The following is a 21874-nucleotide window of genomic DNA, read 5'->3' on the forward strand; positions in this document are numbered from 1 at the left end:
ATGTTATAGATAAACATATGCATATATAGATGTTAAATGGTATGCGATTTGAATTAATTAGCCATATTGATTCCATGTGTGAAGTACTTCACTAAACCTGTATTTAAATGAATGACTGAAATGAAACCTTCAGATGTGCTTCAACGGATCTCAGGAAGGGCGTAAGCATACTAGCCCGAAACGTAATCCATTCATATCTGAAACTGTGAAGGCAATTGTTGCCTTTGATATTGCTTGGAATGATTATGCTAAATCTCTCCTGAAGATATTGTGAAATAAAGCAAAGAAGTTTTTAAGTGCAGCAACCTCTTGGACTTTTAGTTACATAGTTACATAGTAGGTGAGGTTGAAAAAAGACACAAGTCCATCAAGTCCAACCTATGTGTGTGATTATGTGTCAGTATTACATTACATATCCCTGTATATTGCGGTCATTCAGGTGATTATCTAATAGTTTCTTGAAGCTATCAATGCTCCCCGCTGAGACCACCGCCTGTGGAAGAGAATTCCACATCCTTGCCGCTCTTACAGTAAAGAACCCTCTACGTAGTTTAAGGTTAAACCTCTTTTCTTCTAATTGTAATGAGTGGCCACGAGTCTTATTAAACTCTCTTCTGCGAAAAAGTTTTATCCCTATTGTGGGGTCACCAGTACAGTATTTGTAAATTGAAATCATATCCCCTCTCAAGCGTCTCTTCTCCAGAGAGAATAAGTTCAGTGCTCGCAACCTTTCCTCATAACTAAGATCCTCCAGACCCTTTATTAGCTTTGTTGCCCTTCTTTGTACTCGCTCCATTTCCAGTACGTCCCTCCTGAGGACTGGTGCCCAGAACTGGACAGCATACTCCAGGTGCGGGCGAACCAGAGTCTTGTAGAGTGGGAGAATTATCGTTTTATCTCTGCAGTTGATCCCCCTTTTAATGCATGCCAATATTCTGTTTGCTTTATTAGCAGCAGCTTGGCATTGCATGCCATTGCTGAGCCTATCATCCACTAGGACCCCCAGGTCCTTTTCCATCCTAGATTCCCCCAGAGGTTCTCCCCCCAGTGTATAGATTGCATTCATATTTTTGCCACCCAAATGCATTATTTTACATTTTTCTACATTGAACCTCATTTGCCATGTAGTCGCCCACCCCATTAATTTGTTCAGGTCTTTTTGCAAGATTTCCACATCCTGCGGAGAAGTTATTGCCCTGCTTAGCTTAGTATCGTCTGTAAATACAGAGATTGAACTGTTTATCCCATCCTCCAGGTCGTTTATGAACAAATTAAATAGGATTGGTCCCAGCACAGAACCCTGGGGAACCCCACTACCCACCCCTGACCATTCTGAGTACTCCCCATTTATCACCACCCTCTGAACACGCCCTTGTAGCCAGTTTTCAATCCATGTACTCACCCTATGGTCCATGCCAACGCACCTTATTTTGTACAGTAAACGTTTATGGGGAACTGTGTCAAATGCTTTTGCAAAATCCAGATACACCACGTCTACGGGCCTTCCTTTATCTAGATGGCAACTCACCTCCTCATAGAAGGTTAATAGATTGGTTTGGCAAGAACGATTCTTCATGAATCCATGCTGATTACTGCTAATGATATCATTCTTATTACTAAAATCTTGTATATAGTCCCTTATCATCCCCTCCAAGAGTTTACATACTATTGATGAGTTAGGCTAACTGGTCTGTAATTCCCAGGGATGTTTTCTGGGCCCTTTTTAAATATTGGTGCTACATTGGCTTTTCTCCAATCAGCTGGTACCATTCCAGTCAATAGACTGTCTGTAAAAATTAGGAACAACGGTCTGGCAATCACCTGACTGAGTTCCCTAAGTACCCTCGGATGCAAGCCATCTGGTCCTGGTGATTTATTAATGTTAAGTTTCTCAAGTCTGATTTTAATTCCGTCCTCTGTTAACCATGTAGGTGCTTCCTGTGTTGTGTCATGAGGATAAACACTGCAGTTTTGGTTACTGAAGCCCCCCGATTCACTCGTGAAGACTGAGGAGAAGAATAAATTCAATACCTTTGCCATCTCCCCATCCTTTGTAACCAGATGTCCTTCCTCATTCTTTATGGGGCCAATATGGTCTGTCCTCTCTTTTTTACTGTTTACATACTTAAAGAATTTCTTGGGATTTTTTTTGCTCTCCTCCGCTATGTGTCTTTCATGTTCTATCTTAGCCAACCTAATTGCACCCTTACATTTCTTATTGCATTCTTTATAAATTCTGAATGCTGTGGATGATCCCTCAACCTTGTATTTTTTGAAGGCCTTCTCCTTTGCTTTTATATGCATTTTTACATTGGAGTTAAGCCATCCAGGATGTTTGTTCGCTCTTTTAAATTTATTACCCAATGGGATACATTGGCTAATGCCCTTATTTAATATGCTCTTAAAGCAAACCCATCTCTCCTCCGTATTCTTTGTTCCTAATATTTTATCCCAATTTATGCCTTTTAGCAAGGTTTGTAGTTTAGGGAAGTTGGCTCTTTTGAAATTCAGTGTCTTTGTGTTCCCTTCATGTCTCCTATTTGTGTGATTTATACTGAAACTAATTGACCTGTGATCGCTGTTACCTAAATTGCCCCGTATTTCCACATCTGTTATCAGGTCTGTATTGTTGGTAATCAGTAGATCTAGTAATGTTTTATTTCTAGTTGGTGCGTCTACCATCTGACCCATAAAATTGTCCTGCAAGACACTAAGGAACTGGCGAGCCTTAAATGAATGCGCGGTTCCCTCCGCCCAGTCTATGTCTGGATAATTAAAATCCCCCATTATGATAACACTTCCCATCCTTGCTGCTAATCCAATTTGTGATAGGAGATCCGTCTCCACTTCCTCCCTCAGGTTAGGGGGCCTATAGCATACTCCCAGTATTATTTTCCCCTTAGCTTCATCCCTTTGGAGCTCTACCCATAAAGATTCCACCTCCTCCCTAGCCCCCTCAGTGATGTAATCTCTCACATTCACTTGTACATTATTCTTGATATATAGGCATACCCCTCCCCCTTTTTTACCCTCTCTGTCCTTGCGGTATAGGGTATACCCTTGAATGTTTGCCAGCCAATCATGAGAGCTGTTGAACCAGGTCTCTGAAATTCCCACAAAATCCAAATCCTCCTTGTACAACAGTATCTCTAGTTCACCCATCTTGTCCGCCAGGCTCCTGGCATTGGTGAACATGCCACATAGTTTAGACCGGTCGCATATTGTCCTCGTATTGGGTGTTTCAAGATTGCAACTTGGACTTGCTACTATACTCACCTTGTGTTTTTGTGCTTTGGTTAACCTACCACTAATGCCCCCAATACTACCCTCTGGAATATCTTCCGCGCTGGCTATCACTGTCTCTGGACCCTCCCCCCCATGGCCTAGTTTAAAAACCCCTCTAACTTTTTGGCCATCTTCATTCCCAGCAGATCTGCACCGTCCTCATTTAGGTGCAGTCCGTCCCTTCTATAGTACCGGTTACCGACTGAGAAGTCGGCCCAGTCCTCCAGGAACCCAAACCCCTCCTTAATACACCAGCTCTTCAGCCACTTGTTTACTTCCCTAATCTCCTTCTGCCTCTCTGGTGTGGCTCGATGTACCGGTAGTATTCCTGAGAACACTACCTTGGAGGTCCTTTTCCTCAATTTAGCTCCTAAGTCCCTAAAATCGTTCTTTAGGACACTCCATCTGCCTCTGACTTTGTCATTGGTGCCAACGTGCACCATGACAGCCGGGTCTTCCCCAGCCCCTCCCAGTAATCTGTCCACAAGATCCGTGATGTGCCGAACCCGAGCGCCCGGTAGACAACATACTGTTTCTTCTATATATATATATATATATATATATATATATATATATATATATATATATATTTAGATATATATAGATATATATCTATATATCTATCTATATATAGATATATATATATTTAGATATATAGATATATACCTGTATATAGATAGATAGATAGATAATATATATATATATAGAGATATATATATATATATATATATACACACACAGTATACTCTGCATTTAGTGTAGTGTATATATACAGTGCGTTTAGTGGTGTACAGTATATAACACACTTCAGGCGGTGTATCAATATATAAATATACAGTCTAGTATATATATACCCTGTATTAAGTGTAGCGTATATATACAGTGCATTCGGTGGTGTATACTTTCTAATACACTTCAGGCAGAGTACACAGTATCTAATACAGTGTGTACAGTTTCTACTACAATCCTTGTGGTTTACACAGTATACAGTACAATGCAGCCATTGTACAGTTTCCAATACAGTGCAGGCGGTGTACACAGTACCTAATACAGTATGTACCATTTCTAATACACTTCAGGTGGTGTACACAGTATCTAATACAGTGTGTACAGTTTCTAATACACTTCAGGTGCTGTATTAATATATATATATATATATATATATATATATATATATATATATATATATATATATACTCTGCATTCATTGTAGCCCATATATACACTTCAGGCAGTGGTGTATAGTTTCTAATACACTTCAGGCAGTGTACACACCTATATAATACAGTGTAGTGTGGCGTTGCAAAACAAAAAATACATCATGTCCAGAATTCCACCAAGTAGAGGCAGATACTCACAGGCCACTAAAAGAGAGCAAGCAGTCTCCGTGTCTACAGTCAACTGTGGTGGTCGTGAACATGGTGCATCCTCTGTAGGTGGCCGTGGGGCACGCTTGTGCTTTTTTTCTGCTTCTGGCCGTGTTATTGAGCCACAACATGCAGAAGAGTTGGTGAAGTGGATAACAAAGCCGTCCTCATCCTCCTCATCCTCTGTCACACAGGCTCAGAGTAGTTTGCCTTCCAGCGCAGCTGCCAAAGCGGCCTATTCCACCAGCTCCTTGTCCACAGTCACTCCTTCCATAGCCCCACCATCATGCACAGAGAAGTCCCCAGAATTATTCGACCACAGTGTCGGGTACATGCTGCTGGAGGATGCGCAGCAATTTGAAGGCTCCGATGTTTGTTCCCAGGTTGAGGAAGGGAGAACCTGCGCCTAGAGAGAGGGGGTGCCACAGAAGGACAAGAAACTGGCAGTCATGTTCCCTCACCTGCAGCATACTGCCAAGTCTGCTCCAGTGAGGAGGAGGGAGGGGATGATGAGGTCACTGACTATACTTGGGTGCCTGAGAGAAGAGAGGAGGAAAGTGAGGAGGAGGAGGCACAACTCCACTGAGGCAGGATATCCACTAGGAGGCAGCTTAAAGGCAGCCACCCTATTGCATCACACTGCAGAGCTCTGCAGGTGCAGCAGATCGCACCATTGCTGTTTGCAACCTATGTCTGAAGCGGATCAAGCATGGCCAGAAGCAGCAGCCACTTGGGCACCACATGCTTGACCAGACATATGACGACTTGCCATGCAGTCCATTGGCAACAGCACCCCAGTTGTTGCACCGTAAAAAAAAATTCGATCCCAGCCATCCACATGTTCAGTGTCTAAATGCTAGCTTGGCCAAATTGCTAGCACTGCAACTGCTGCCTTTTCAGCTGGTAGACTTTGCCCCCTTTCGTGAATATGTAGAATGTGCTGCACCTCAGTGGCAGGTTCCAAAACGCAATTTCTTTGAAGGCCATTCCGGCTCTCTACTGGCATGTGGAAGGCAATGCTTTGGCCTTGTTGGACAGGGCGGTCAGCAGGAAGGTTCATATTACCACTGACTCATGGTCCAGCAGGCATGGGCAGGGACATTACCTTTCCTTCTCGGCACACTGGGTAACTCTGCTGGCAGCTGGGAAGGATGCAGGACAGGGTTCAGTGTTGTTGGAGCTTGTTCCGCCACCACACCTCCAAAATGCTAGTGGTGATTCTGCCACAGCTCTTTCCTCCACCCCACCTCCTCTTCTTCCTCTATGGCCTCTCCTGCTGATTTGTCCTCTGAACCAGTGGTGCTCCGTAAGCATTCAAGAGGCTACACAAGCAGTCAGGCTAAAAGATGCCATGCGGTGATTAGGGGACAGGAGCCACACTGGTGCAGAGATTCTGTCAGCTCTGCAGGGGCAGGCTCAGAGGTGGTTGATGCCATGTCAGCTTCAGCCAGGAATTGTTGTATGCAACAATGGCACCAACCTTCTCTCCGCCCTCCAGCAGGGACACTTGACCCATGTTCCATGTTTGGCACACGTCCTGAATTTGGTGGTATAGCAGTTCTTGAGCAGGTACCCAGGCTTACAAGATCTCCTGAGGCAGGCCAGAAAAGTCTGTGGTCATTTCCACCGGTAATACAATGCCAGTGCTCGGCTGGCTGACATTCAAAGGGAATGCAACCTGTCCACCAACCGCCTCATTTGTGATATGCCCACCAGGTGGAACTCAATGTTGGCAATGCTGCAGTAGCTGCACACACAGCAGAGGGCCATTAATGAGTGCCTGTCTGAGTATAGCACCAGGACTGGGTCAGAGGAGCTCGGCTTCTTTTCGCCATGCCAGTGGCTACTGATCAAGGATGCATGCACTGTCCTGTCACCACTTGAGGAGGCCACAAGGATGGTGAGCAGCAACAATGCATGCATCAGTGACACTGTCCCTCTAGTCTTCCTGCTGGAGCACACGCTTCGTGGAATCATGGACAGGGCACTTGAGGCAGAACAGCAGGAGGAAGAGGAGTACTTCCTTTCCTCTCAAGGCCCCCTTTATCCAGAAAGCATTCCTGCAGGCCTGCCAAACACACAGGAAGAAGAGGAGGAGGATTGTGTTAGCATGGATGTAAAGGATAACACTCAACAGCAGTCTTCAAGGGATGGTTTTCAGTCCCCAGAAACCAAAGAAATTGTACGTGGCTGGGAGGAGGTAGTTACGGATAATGTGATCCTTAGTGACACAGAGGACTCAGAATGCCTCTGCAAACTTACGCTGCATAGCCTCCCTGATTTTGCAAAGCCTGTGAAAGGACCCTAGGATTCGTGGTAACAAGGAGAGGGATCATTACTGGCTGGCAACCCTTCTTGATCCACGTTACAAGGGTAAAGTTGCAGAACACATCCTGCCTTCACAGAGGGAGCAGAGGATGAAACATCTTCAGGAGGCCTTGAAGAAAGGTTTGTGTAACGCATTTCCAGACCCTGGGAGGTTACCATTTCCTGGTGCTGGATAACGTGTTGCTGAGGCTTCGTTCAGTCAGAGGAAGAGTGGTGGAGAAGGTGGCCGTCTGACCGATGCCTTTAAACAATTTTTCAGTCCTCAGTGCCAAGGTCTGATCGGTTCAATCAACCATCGCCTGCATCTGCATTATTTGGTGCAGGAATATCTAGGGGCAAAAGCAGACTTGGAGACCTTTCCAACAGAGCATCCACTGGGTTATGCCCCGTACACACAGTCGGATTTTCCGACGGAAAATGTGTGATAGGACCTTGTTGTCGGAAATTCCGACCGTGTGTAGGCTCCATCATACATTTTCCATCGGATTTTCCGACACACAAAGTTTGAGAGCAGGATATAAAATTTTCCAACAACAAAATCCGTTGTCGGAAATTCCGATCGTGTGTACACAAATCCGACGGACAAAGTGCCACGCATGCTCAGAATAAATAAAGAGATGAAAGCTATTGGCCACAGCCCCGTTTATAGTCCCGACGTACGTGCTTTACATCACCGCGTTTAGAACGATCGGATTTTCCGACAACTTTGTGTGACCGTGTGTATGCAAGACAAGTTTGAGCCAACATCCGTCGGAAAAAATCCTAGGATTTTGTTGTCGGAATGTCCGAACAAAGTCCGATCGTGTGTACGGGGCATTACTGGTCTTGAGGATGGACCACTGGCCAGAACTTTCTCAATATGCAATCGAGCTACTGGTCTGTCCTGCATCCAGTGTGCTTTCTGAATGCACATTCAGTGCTGCTGGAGGGTTTGTAATGGATCAAAGAGGGCGCCTGCCCACAGACTCCGTTAATAGGCTCACATTCATAAAAATGAATCAGTCTTGGATCAGCAGGTATCAAGCACCTGATGCTGATGTAATTGATTGAATTTGCTATGGATCTGGGATCCCTTGAAGACTGCCCAAGCTGACTATCCTATTCCTCCTCAATCTTGATGATGCTAGCTTCCAACAATATTTTTGGTTTAGGGCACCACCACCAAAGGCTCAATTTTTCTACCCCAATTTTTGATATAATATTTAACAGCAGGGCCCATTCCTGTGCCCAACAAGAGTATCTGTGAGGGGTTACAGTGTTGTGGTACCACCACCACCACCCAAGGCCCAATTTTCTGCCCCTGTTTAACGGGGGGCATGTAATTACAATTTTTGATATAATATTTCACAGCAGGGTCCGTTTATGTGCCCAACAAGAGTATCTGTGAGGAGTTACAGTGTTGTGGCACCACCACCACCCAAGGCCCAATTTTTCTGCCCCTGTTTAACAGGGGCATGTAATTACAATTTTTGATATAATATTTTACAGCAGGGCTCGTTCCTACACCCAACAAGAGTATCTGTGGGGGGTTGCAGTTTTGTGGCACCACTACCCAAGGACCAATTTTTCTGCCCCTGTTTAACAGGGGCATATAATTACAATTTTTGATATAATATTTCACAGCAGGGTCCATATATGCGCCCAACAAGAGTATCTGTGAGGAGTTACAGTGTTGTGGCACCACCACCACCACCCAAGGCCCAATTTTTCTGCCCCTGTTTAACAGGGGCATGTAATTACAGTTTTTGATATAATATTTCACAGCAGGGCCCATTCCTGCGCAGAACAAAAGTATCTGTGGTTGGTTACAGTGTTGTGGCACCACCACTCAAGGACCAATTTTTCTACCCCTGTTTAACAGGGGCATGTAATTAAAATTTTTGATATAATATTTCACAGAAGGGCCCTTTCCTGCGCCCAACAAGCGTAACTGTGAGGGCTTACAGTGTGCTCGCGCCACCAAAACCAAAGGCCCAATTTTTCTGCCCCTGTTTAACAGTGCCATGTAATAACAGTTTTTAATATAATATTTCACAGCAGGGTCCGTTCCTGTGCCCAGCAAGAGTAACTGTGAGGGGTTACAGTGTTCTGGTATCACCAACACCTAAGGCCCAGTTTTTCTTCAGAGTATATAGGTCAGGCCGTATAGTATATACAGTATACTGCTGTTCAGAGTATATAGTGCCTGGGGGACCCTCATGCCATTTTTTTTTTTTTTACACTTTGGTGCGGGGTTCCCCTTAATATCCAAGCCAGACCTAAAGGACCTGGTATGGATTTTGGGGGGACATCCACTCCGTTTTTTTTGGTATTTTTTGCACAGGGTTCCCCTTAATATTCATACCAGACCCAAAGGGCCTGGTAATAGACTGGCGGGGGGAACCCACGCAATTTTTTTTCAATGATTTTTATCTATTATGACGGGATCGGACAATACATTACAGCCGCGAGCAGTTTTTAATGAAATTTTTTCCTTTAGAAAATAAATTTTGCTGTGGTACTGTTATAAACATGGGAAAGATGCACTACTTTACAGGCATACTAAGGACACCCCCCAGGCACGATATATAAAGGAATATTTCATTTTTAATATTTCACTATTAGCATTATTAAAATCACTGCTCCCGAAAAAACGTCAGCTTTTAAAACTTTTTTTGCATTGATACATGTATATACATACTTACATATAAGCCTTTAAAATGAGCACTTTTGATTTTTCATGTTTGCGTCCCATAGACTTTAACTGTGTTCACATGTTTGCACAAATTTTTTGCCTGTACGTGTGTTCTGCTGCGAACAGAACCGGGGGATGTTTGGTTCATCCCTACCCAGGAGTAATGTTATCGCGGCTCCGGCCACTCACAGCCCCAGTGCCCGCGATCCCGGAAGAAACACCAGAGAAAATGTCAGTCACCTCAGCAGGGTGCAGGTGCCGCTGGGGGGCTTCGTTGCGATGTAGACTAGCTCATTATGCCTTTGTCTTACAGATTTTTCTTTCTTTTTGTTTTTTACCAGGGTTTACAACCACTTTAACAATACTACTGGGAAGAATATAATTTGGATTTGGACACTGTCTTAGGAGGGAAGAAATCTGCGGATAGGTACATTGTTCTTTATCAGGCAATTTAGGTTCGCTCTGGAGATCAGTAAAGGATATATGAGTATATCAGAAGAGTACAGGTGTTGGTTTAAGGTTTTTATTTGGAAAAGTTAGGTGGCAAATCTCCAAGGGAATAGGTATAGTGGTTAGTTCCTCACAACAGTACTCAACAAAACAATCCAGCACTCAATGGGTTAGTAGAAAAAGCAGTCTCGCAACAGGCAGTGGAACGTAAATACAGCTAGTTTAATAAATGATAATCATAAGATACAATCTTGTTGTCAAGCAAGAAGGAATGGGGAGTGATAAAAAGTAGCAGATGAGTTCCCGCTGCTCTCTCCTGGTGTAACCAGACATGTTGGTTGCTGATCACCGCTGCTTGGGAGTATCCGGAGGGATGGCAACCAGAGCTGGGTTGACTGACATGGATGACGGTCAGCGTTGCTGGTGGTTGTGATGACTGAGACACCTCTTGGACCAGAGTGACCCGCAAGCTTCTCGGTTGCCTAGACAACACGTTTCGCGTGCATCTGCTTTTTCAAAGTCATGAGAGTGGGCAACCGGGAGGTTTAAATAGTGTATAGGGACAGGGAGTTAACAGAGTAATGGGGCAGGGCAATTTTGGTAACTGACGTTAACCCCTCGTTGCTCTAAACCTCTAAACATTAAGAATATACATAGGTTTGCACGATCAGAACATCATTAGTTTTATATATATATGTAATGGGCAAGCAATTGCAAAAACGTAATAATAACAATAAAAATATATAAAATAAACTAAAAAAAATACAAAAATAATCAATTCCAAATGTAAATACATATGTTAAAAATATATAAATGTAAATCTGTATAAAAGCAAATGATATATTGATACCCCAAAAGATCTACTGTATTGCTACACTGTAACAGTCTTTATAATCGACTAGAGACTTCTGGCTATCACCTACGTGAGTAATATGTATAATAATTGTGCTAAACTAACATAATGTTTGTGCATTGGAAAATTGTACAATTATTTTTTGGGGGAAATAAAAATGTTTTAATTATAAAAAAAATATATATAAATGTAAAAAAGGCATATGTAAAGAAACCTTTGCACATATATTCACACTTAAGCATGCCCACATGAAATATACCAATGAACAAATGTAAAATATATGCATAGGTGCGATTTAAACAATGTGAAACAATGACCTAACTGATAAAATAAAAAGAGAAGGGAAGTGGGGAGAGAAAAACAGGGGGGAAGAGAAGGGAGAAAAAGTAAAAAGGGACTGTGGAGATGAGGGGGGGGGGAGCAGAAAAGGGAAAAGGAGAATGAAGAAAGAGGGAGGGGAAAGCTATGAAAGGAACTAGACAAAACTGCATGTTTATAATTCCTTGTTTAATCCATTTGGGGCAAGAGAGTTGAACATATATATCCAAAGTACTTCCCTCTTGCATAATAGGGAAAATCTCTCATTTGCAGTCAAGGTGACTTTGGGGATGGTCTCTATGGCAAAAACTTCCAGGTATTTAATATCATCATTATGCATACAATGAAAATGCCGTGGAACGCTATGTTCATCACATCCTTTCTTGATGAGTCTACAGTGATCACCAATTCTTGTGCATAAAGCACGTATAGTGCGACCCACGTATAAAAGGCAGCAGGGGCACCGTAAATCATATATAACAAAATCTGTAACATCTGTAGCAAAATCTGTAGCATTTGAGCATGTGATGAATTGATCGATTATATAACTTTTACCTATATTAGTGGTAATCTTATTGCTGCCATGAGTTATAAATTGACAAGTCAGGCATCTTTTTTTACACTGAAAAAAGCTTGTCCTGTTGTCAAAGTATGATCTAATGTCTAGGGGGGATCTGGTGGACTTATTTATCATTTTGCTTGGTGCTAATATATTTTTCATAGTCCGTGCTCTTCTGAAAGTTACTTGGGGAGCTTCTGGTAACTCAGGGGCCAGACGCTGTTCTAATAATAAAATATTATAATGTTTTCTTATTATGCTGGAGACTGAATTGAACGTTTCATTAAAGGTTGACACGAATCTAACTGTATGGTTGTCATTCAATTCAGCTGGAATTTTCTTTTTGGAAGGGGGATTCATGTGGGACAAGAAAGCGTCTTGAACTAGCTCCCATGGATATCCCTTTTCTTCAAATTTTTTTTATCATCGAGCCACCCTGTATGACATAGTCATCCACTCTCGAACGATTTCTCCGCAGTCTGTTGAACTGTCCACTAGGAAATGTTCTGCTTCCATGTGGGGTGGTGGCAGCTGTTAAAATGCAGGTAGGTATTTCCACTAGTGAGCTTAATGTGATTTTTGGTAACAGTACCACTATAATCATTGGTCAGCACTAGATCCAAAAACACCAACTCGTTGGAGTCGAGTACATGTGTAAAGGACAAGCCAAAGGGGTTGGCATTGCAGTGGGCCACAAAAGAGGGGAACACATCTGGGCCACCACTCCAGATGAGCAAGATATCATAAATATATCTGCCAAAATACACAATGTGCTCAGCAAATGGGTTGTTGGCCCAGATGTATCCCATTGTTAGGTTAGTGAATACAGGAGCAAAGTTTCCCCCCATGGCTGTATCCCTGCATTGTAAATAAAACGGTTCAAAAAATGTAAAATAATTGTGTCTTAAACAGAATTCAGTTGATTTAGCCAGAAATTGTGACTGCAAGGAATTAAAGTCTCCATTATGGGTGAGGAAATGTTGTATGGCCATAAGGCCTACCTCATGGGGTATGGATGTATATAGGGAGGCGACATCGAGAGACGCCCACATATATCCCTCTTCCCAAGTGTAGTGTTGGAGGACATCAATAACTTGACTTGAGTCTCTGATATAGGATGGGAGTTGGCAAACCAGGGGTTGTAGAAAAAAATCAATATACACTGATAAGGAATTAGTAAAGCTATTGGTACTAGCCACTATTGGTCTTTCCGGGGGATCTATCAAAGACTTGTGTACTTTCGGAACATGGTAAAAGTATGGTGTGCTACACTCGGATGGAAGTGGGAATTGTCTTTCCTTTTTGTTGAGCACTCCTTTTTCCCAGGCCCCGTAGACAAGGGTTTTGAGTTCTAATTGGTATCCAGGGAGAGAGTCAGCTACCAGTTTAAGATAAGTTTCAGTATCAGCTAGCAGCCGACTTGCCTCTTTGATGTAATCTACTCTGTTCTGTGCCACTAGGCTCCCACCCTTGTCAGCTTGTCTGATAGTGATGTCAGTATTTTCTGTCAGATCTTTTAGAGCTTGGCTTTCTTCTCTTGTTAAGTTATTATGTCTATTGGTGGTATGGGTGTCACAAAGTGTTAGAAGATCTTTATAGACAGCTTGATAATAGGTCTCTATATAGGGGCCCTTTGAATGTGTTGGGAAAAACATGGATTTTGGTCTAAATGTAGTATGTGTAATTGATGGTTCTAGAAATGGTGTTGGGATACGTCCCTTTGTGTGGCCCTCTTCCCAGAGTTCTTCCAGAATTTGGAGCATGTCATCGTTAGATTCAGTGTGAGGCTCCTTATCTAATTCGGAACAAGGTTTATTGGCTCCTCCCATGGTCTTTTTATGACTGGCCTGGGGGTTGGGGGCATAGTGACATTTTGTAAGGTACCTGTGATAGGTAGTGTCCAAAGTGGATCATGTATGCTGAGGATTCAGGCAAAAACTTAATCAGGCATATCAGGACGGCAACAGATCAGGCAAAGTGGTACACAATCGAAATCCAGAGATTGGACAGGCAGGCAAAGGTCATACACGAGCTGGCGGTGAAGTACAAAATCAGCAGGCTAGAGAGTAGTCAGGAATTCAGGCAGAAGTTCAAATACAATATTCAGAGTCACAAAGCAGTCAAAACACACAGGAAGCTAGTCCAAACAAACGGGCACTGAGAGATAGGAAGTGCTGCTATTTATGGGCTGCTTTGATTGTAGATTGTCCACAGCTGGCAGCAGGTGGGGCTAGTGAGTCCAAGGTAATGCATCAAACTAAGAGAACACAGCTATAGCTCCAGAGCTCCTCTGTGGCACAACAAGTAAGACTGCAGCTGTGGGGCCAGGAACATCCTGGTTCGAATACACTCAGGTACATGACAGGGCCCCCTCTCCAGTGAACCCCTCCAGGGGCCTAGCGGGGCTTAGTGGGAAAGGAGGCATGGAAGTGTCAATTAAGAGCAGGAGCATGCAAATCTTTGGCTGGGACCCAGGAACGGTCTGTAACGGGATATCCCTTCCAATGAACCAGATACCGTAGGCCACGACCCTGTCTTCAAGAATCTTACAGACTTCAAACTCATTTTGTCCATCAACAAGAACAGGAGGAGGTAGCTGTTGTGTTCTGGAGTAGCGATTGAAAATTGCCTTTTTGAGGAGGGAAACGTGGAATATGGGGTGAATGCGGAGAGAGGAGGGCAATTTCAACCGATAGGAGACTGGCCCGACTCGAGCAATAATTCTGTAAGGACAGATGAATTGAAGGCCCAATTTGGTAGAAGGTTGTTTCAGTCTCACGTATTTGGTTGATAGCCAAACTCTTTCCCCCACCACATATGGAGGTATATAGCGTCTTTGTTTGTTGGAGAAAAGCGCATACTTGCCTGCTGACTTCTGTAGTAATAAGCAAATCTTTTTCCAATGTAGCAGAATATTTTTCACCCGCAGATCTGCTGTTGGTACACCAGAAGAAGGCTGAAGTAGGGGAAAAGTCTGAGGGTGATAGCCCAGGGCTGCGTAGAATGGTGTGGTATGAAGGGCACTGTGCCAACGGGAATTAATGGCGAACTCAGCCAAAGGCAGATACTCAGACCAGTTGGAGTGTAAGGCATTGACATAATGTCGAAGATTTCTAATGGTCTGGTTCATACATTCGGTTTGACCATCTGTTTGAGGGTGATGTGAGGTAGAGAGTGAGAGCGTTACTCCCAGTTTCTTGCAGAATGCTCTCCAGAATCGGGAAACAAACTGGGATCCACGGCCTGAGATGACATTGGTAGGTATGCCATGATATCTCACAATATGGGAAAGGAAGAGGGTAGACAGTGCTTCCGCTGTAAGTAATCCCTGGAGCGGAACAAAATGAGACATTTTGGAAAAGCGATCCACTATGACCCATATAGCAGTCGTGCCCTCGGACTTGGGTAAGTCTGAAATGAAGTCCATAGTCAAATGGGTCCAAGGCTGGCGAGGTGCTGGAAGTGGTTGTGACAGTCCAGTAGGCAAAGTGCGAGGTACTTTATTAGCAGCACAAGTTGGACAGGCAGCCACATCCCTTTTCATATGAGGCTACCAGACATGACGTTGCAAGGTCTTAAGAGTGATGGTGACACCAGGATGAACGGATAACACACCATCGTGAACCCAGAGAAGTACAGGTTTTCTGAGGCTAGGGGCTACAAACAGGCGACCTGCTGATATCTTCAAGCCTTGGGGAACACAATTCTGGGTTTCTTGTAACTGTTGGCAAAGAGCCGTAGAGATCTGTACGACAATTGTGTGAGGTGGGATTACATACTGCTTGGTAGGTTGATCTTCTTCAGAGGTAGTGAACTGTCTGGAAAGAGCATCGGCTTTCTTGTTTTTATGTCCAGGAACATAAGAGAGAACAAAAATAAAACGGGAGAAAAACAGAACCCATCGAGCCTGACATAAGTTCAAACACCTTGCAGTCTGAAGATACAGCAGGTATTTATGGTCAGTGAGGATAGAAAAAGGCTTGGGAGCCCCTTCCAGGAGATGTCGCCATTCAGACAATGCCAATTTGATGGCCAGTAGTTTTCGATTTCCAACGTCGTAATTCATCTCCGCCCGAGAAAACTTTCTAGAAAAAAACGCTACTGGATGGATTCTACAGGACTTAGGCTGTCTCTGGGACAGCACGGTACCTGCTCCTACTTTGAAGGCATAAACCTCAACTATGTACTGGAGATCAGGATTTGAATGCTGAAGAATTGAAGCCTTGCTGAACATGTCTTTTAATTGCTGGAAAGCCGATTCTGCTTCTGAGGACCACACCTTGCAATTTGTATCTTTCTTAGTCATAGTAGTAAGGGGGGCCACAATGGAGGCAAAACCTTTGATGAAGCGGCTATAGCAATTTGCAAACCCTAGAAAGCTTTGGAGCCCTCTTAAAGTGGTCGGTTGGGGCCATTGCAAGACAGCGTAAAGTTTTTGAGGGTCCATTTGGAAACCGACAGCACTTATAATGTATCCATGGAATACGGCTTTGATGGAAACTGCATTTCTCAATCTTCGCGTAAAGATGGTTTTCTCTCAGTCATTGTAATACCTGCTTTACATGTGAGATGTGCTCTAGATGAATCTTGGAAAATATTAAAATGTCGTCCAAGTATATGATCACAAAACTGTTGCTGAAATCGTGAAAAATGTCATTCATGAAACGTTGGAAGACAGCAGGGGCGTTACACAACCCAAATGGCATAACCAGATACTCAATGTGTCCATTACGAGTGTTGAATGCTGTCTTCCACTCGTCCCCGTCTTTAATTTGAATCAGATTATAAGCCCCTCGTAGGTCCAGTTTAGAGAAAATAACGGCTCCATTAAGTACATCAAACAGTTCAAGAATGAAAGGCAAAGGGTAGGAGTCTTTTACAGTGATTTTATTTAACCCTCAATAATCTATGCATGGTCGAAGACCTCCATCTTTTTTTTTCAACAAAGAAAAAACCTCCCCCTACTGGAGAAGAAGAGGGTCGGATAAAACCTCTTTCCAAGTTGTCTTTCACGTATTCCTCCATGGATTTTTGTTCAGGCAAAGACAAGGGATAGGTCCTTCCTTATGAAACTCCAGGAATCAAATTAATTGCGCAATCAAAAGAACGATGTGGAGGTAAAACCTCTGCCTTTTGCTTGCAAAATACATCTGCAAACTCATGGTATTCATGAGGCAAGGTAGGTGGGATGGCCACGGAAGCCAACAGACAACCAGAGACAGTTTAGATGACAAAACGACCCCCAAGAGGTTAGTTCTCCATTTTCCCAATCAAAAAAAGGCTTATGTTGTTGTAACCATGGGTAACCAAGGATAACGGGCAGAAGTGGGGAATCAATAAGAGATAAGACAACTTCCTCTTTGTGGAGTACGCCTACTTGAAGGGTGATAGTCATAGTCTCAAATTTTACAATGCCATCTCCCAAGGGTTGTCCATTCAGGGTGGTGATGTTCAGGGGCCTAGACTTTGGAACAAAGAGGATTTTATTTTCTTTAACAAAAGTGTAGTCCAAGAATATGCCAGCGGCTCCAGCATCCACAAAAGCCTTACAGGAGATAAGTTTAGAGGGTAAATGGATAATTGTCGGAACTGTAATCTTGGTCTTGGAGGATATACCTGTAAGGTCTAACCCAGCTCCTCCAACACTGGTTAGACCCTGCCTTTTACTAGACGGGAAGGGCAGACAGATAACAAATGTCCTTTAAGTCCACAGTATAGGCATAGGCCCAATGCACACCTTCTTTGTTTCTCCGACTCATTTAGGTGGAGACTGCTTACTTCCATGGAATAAGAAACCCCCAAAAGGTTGATGGGACTTTCAAGGCAACACAGTAGTTACAAAAAGAATAACTTCCATGGGTTCCACAGGTGCCTGGGGTTCAACTGAGATTTCAGGTTCTGGCTGAGGTGATGCTTGGAAGTTAGGGGCCAAACGGTAAACTGGCCTAGGAAGCTTGCAAGTTCTAAGTCCCTCTTGGCACCTTTCATGATACCGGACATCCAGACGAACACACAGCTCTATGAATTTCTCAAGGTCTTCTGGGGAATCCTTATAGACTAATTTGTCCTTGATGCGATCTGTAAGACCTTTTCAGAAGGCTGCACGTAATGCCCTAGAGTTCCAATTAGTCTCAGCAGCCAGGGTACGGAACAGCATATTGTGCCACAGACCTGGTACCTTGCTGTATGTCCAAAAGTGAGTACTCAGCTGCAGAAGCTCTATCTGGCTTGCCAAATACAGTCTGGAGAGAAGCCAGAAGTTTGTCAGTGTCTAGCAGCACAGGATCATTGCATTCCAGGTAAGGAGAGACTCAGGCTAGGGCCTTCCCCTTTAACAAGGAAATTATAAAAGTCACTTTAGCAGACAAAGCGTTAAAAGTCCCAGGGTTGTTGCAGAAATGCAAACGGCAAACATTTAAAAAGCCTCTGCAGTCCTCAGTATGACCATCTAACTTTTCAGGCAGGAGAAGTTTGGGTGGTACAGAAGAGGTGAGTTGGATTGGAGCAGGAGTCTGGACCATTGCAGAAGGACCAGGCAAGCAATATTTAAGCACAGTACAAAGTTCATCTAACTTGGCGTCCAGGGAAGAAAGATGCTGTTCATGAGCTCCAATCAATTGTCCCTGATGTGAAATCGCCTTAACAATCACAGCAGGGTTCACTGCCATTATGGCCCGTTTGTAATGTAAGGTACCTGTGATAGGTATTGTTCCGAAGTGGAGCTTGTGTGCTGAAGATTCAGGCGAAAACTTAGTCAGGCAGATCAGGACGGCAACAGATCAGGCAAAGCGGTACACGATCGAAATCCAGAGACTGGACAGGCAGGCAAGGTCATACACAAGCTGGCGGTGAAGTACTGTTGTGGAAAATTTTATATTAATGTATTGTCATAAGAGTCTCCCAGTGTCTGATCTCTTGCAGCCCGCTCTAAAGAGCTGACTGGGGCAGACTGATGCTGGTGGAGACCTGTTAGGTAGTGGAAAACTTCCTGGTGTTTGGAGAGAGGTTTTTGCGGAGAGAAGACATGTCCGCTCTAAAGAGCTGACTGGGGCAGACTGATGCTGGTTGAGACCTGTTAGGTAGTGGAAAACTTCCTGGTGTTTGGAGAGAGGTGTTTGCGGAGAGAAGACATGTCCGCCAGCAATGGGCCCCTGTGCAATGCACAGAACGATCGTCTGGTGGGGATGGTTCGCTCTGCAAAGACATTATCGGTTTAGCGGTTGTTTCCTCTTGTCACCCCTGGTATGCCTGATCAACATGTTTGGGGTGCCATGACGTACACCTGCAGATAATCTCCAATCCATGCACGAGGAACTCTAGTCATCGTATTTAGTTATTTTATATTGTATCATGTACTGTAGTAATTTGTGGTTGTATTGTGTTGTGTTGTTAAATCCTTATATGGCCATTCACATCCTGTGAGGTCATATCCTGTGTCCATTTCTTGTGAGGTCACAAGCTTTGTAAGGGGTGTTCGGCTGTTGGAAGCCCAATCCTCGAGCTTTGGGACTTCCTGTTATGCTAATAAAGAGTGAGCACACGGCTGAGGAGTCAGTGTGATCTTGGAACTGGAAGCGTGAGGTTGTTTCTATTTGTGAGCATGAGGAACACACACCAGAGGAGGGGCTACATCAGAAGGAGAGACATATGATCAAAAGGTGAGATGCATTTATATCATTAGACAAAATTGTTATTATGATTAGAAACAGGAGATTTGGCTGTGTGCTCTGTGTACAACCGAATTTCCATGACAGTACAAAATCAGCAGGCTAGAGAGTAGTCAGGAATTCAGGCAGAAGTTCAAATACGGTATTCAGAGTCACAAAACAGTCAAAACACCCAGGAAGCTAGTCCAAACAAACGGGTACTGAGAGAAAGGAAGTGCTGCTATTTATGGGCTGCTTTGATTGTAGATTGTCCACAGCTGGCAGCAGGTGGGGCTAGTGAGTCAAACTAAGAGAACACAGCTATAACTCCAGAGCTCCTCCGTGGTACAACAAGTAAGACTGCAGCTGTGAGACCAGGAACATCCCAGTTTGAATATGCCTAGGTACATGACAGGTTTCAATGTCAGAGATCGGATAAAACTATGTAAATCTTTAAATAAGCCAAATTTATTGGGCCCTACTGAGGGGGAAAAGCTGAGACCTTTTTGGAGCAGTAAATAATCAGAGGAAGTGAGGGCATGAGTGGACAGATTATACATTTTTATTGTACTGACTCCTGTATTAGCTCTGTTCTTTCTTTCTTGTTGTTTCTTCCTGCTAATTCCTCCTCTAATTTTTTTTTTCCTTGTAAACTCCCTTTGGAGGCGACGTCTGAATATTCTGATTGTGAAAAGGCGTTCAAATATGTAATGGAAAATTATGCGCTGCGCTCAAGTGAACCAAAAAATTAAAAATAAATATATTATGACAAAATAAACAAAGCCAACTATGGGTGTATAAACCTAAATTCAGCAATTGTTGCTGTTCTTATACATATAAAGTGCAAAGTGCAAGCATTAAACAAATAAAAGTGCACAGTGCAAAAGTGGGATAAATGTAAAACATTAATATTATACATCCAAATAATAAAGTGCATAAATGGACATAAACAGTGCTAAATACTCCATATAAGACACCATAAGTGCCCCAATGGCTGATTGCAGGGAAAATTGTGAAAAGTCCTATAAAGCACTCCAAATTAGTGCGTGCAGGTGATATCCAAATGTGATAACATTCATCATGCTGAAGTATCCTTAGTGCTGCAAAACATGCTCCGGTGCACTTCAGTGGCCCCCTTAGGCTAATCTGCTCACCTCAGAGCGTGTGACTCAGAAGTTTTGCGACACAGCATACTACACCATACGTCTGGCGGTTCCTATACCTTGGTATTGAAGGCTGTTGCAGAATGGTGCACTGACGCACCAGTACTATGTGAGTACCCTATTGTGGGGAGTGTTTTTATATAATAAATTTTACTTGGCTATATTACACTATATAGTTTCCTTTTCATTCATATACATGGAGCTACATTGAATCCAGCTGGAGGAGTATTTCTGACATCAGCACTGAGCCCAGGGGTGGCTCCAAAGCGTGTTTGGACTCAGGGTAACAGCTGAGTCACACTCTCTGAGGTGAGCAGATTAGCCTAAGTGGGCCACTGAAGTGCACCGGAGCATGTTTTGCAGCTCTAAGGATACTTCAGCATGATGAATGTTATCACATTTGGATATCACCTGCACGCACTAATTTGGAGTGCTTTATAGGACTTTTCACAATTTTCCCTGCAATCAGCCATTGGGGCATTTATGGTGTCTTATATGGAGTATTTAGCACTGTTTATGTCCATTTATGCACTTTATTATTTGGATGTATAATATTAATGTTTTACATTTATCCCACTTTTGCACTGTGCACTTTTATTTGTTTAATGCTTGCACTTTGCACTTTATATGTATAAGAACAGCAACAATTGCTGAATTTAGGTTTATACACCCATAGTTGGCTTTGTTTATTTTGTCATAATATATTTATTTTTAATTTTTTGGTTCACTTGAGCGCAGCGCATAATTTTCCATTACATATTTGTACGATATATGAGACATGATCCGCGCACGCAGCTATAGGTAACACACGTTGGACACAGGATCAGTTTGGCTCACAAGATTTATCCATATTTTGTGAAAAGGCATTGCCTGACTGTCCTGTTCTAATGGAGAGGAGAGAGGGATGAAGGTCTAAGTTATCTTGAGATTTTGGCCTTGCATCTAATAAAATGTAACTATCCAGGTCTCAGGACAGCCCCGAGGGCTTTCACACTGGAGCGATGCGCTGGCAGGACGGTAAAAAAAGTCCTGCCAGCAGCATCTTCGGAGCGGTGAAGGAGCGGTGTGTATACCACTCCTTTACCGCTCCTGTCCATTGAAATCAATGGGACGGCGCGGCTATACCGCCGGCAAAGCACCTCTGCAGAGGTGCTTTGCAGTGGTATTTAACCCTTTCTCGGCCGCTAGCCAGAGGTAAAACCGCCCCGCTAGCGGCCGCATACCGACGGTA

General features: G+C 43.5%; 1 protein-coding gene across 2 annotated transcripts in view; it reads right to left on the reverse strand.

Annotated features, from left to right (window-relative positions):
• SLC23A1 (solute carrier family 23 member 1) overlaps nt 1-21874 on the reverse strand; it is a 1686654-nt gene that overhangs the window by 1453925 nt on the left and 210855 nt on the right. The window lies entirely within an intron of this gene.

Source organism: Aquarana catesbeiana, linkage group LG03 (genome assembly GCF_042186555.1).
Source record: "Aquarana catesbeiana isolate 2022-GZ linkage group LG03, ASM4218655v1, whole genome shotgun sequence".
Classification (NCBI taxonomy): Eukaryota; Metazoa; Chordata; class Amphibia; order Anura; family Ranidae; genus Aquarana; species Aquarana catesbeiana.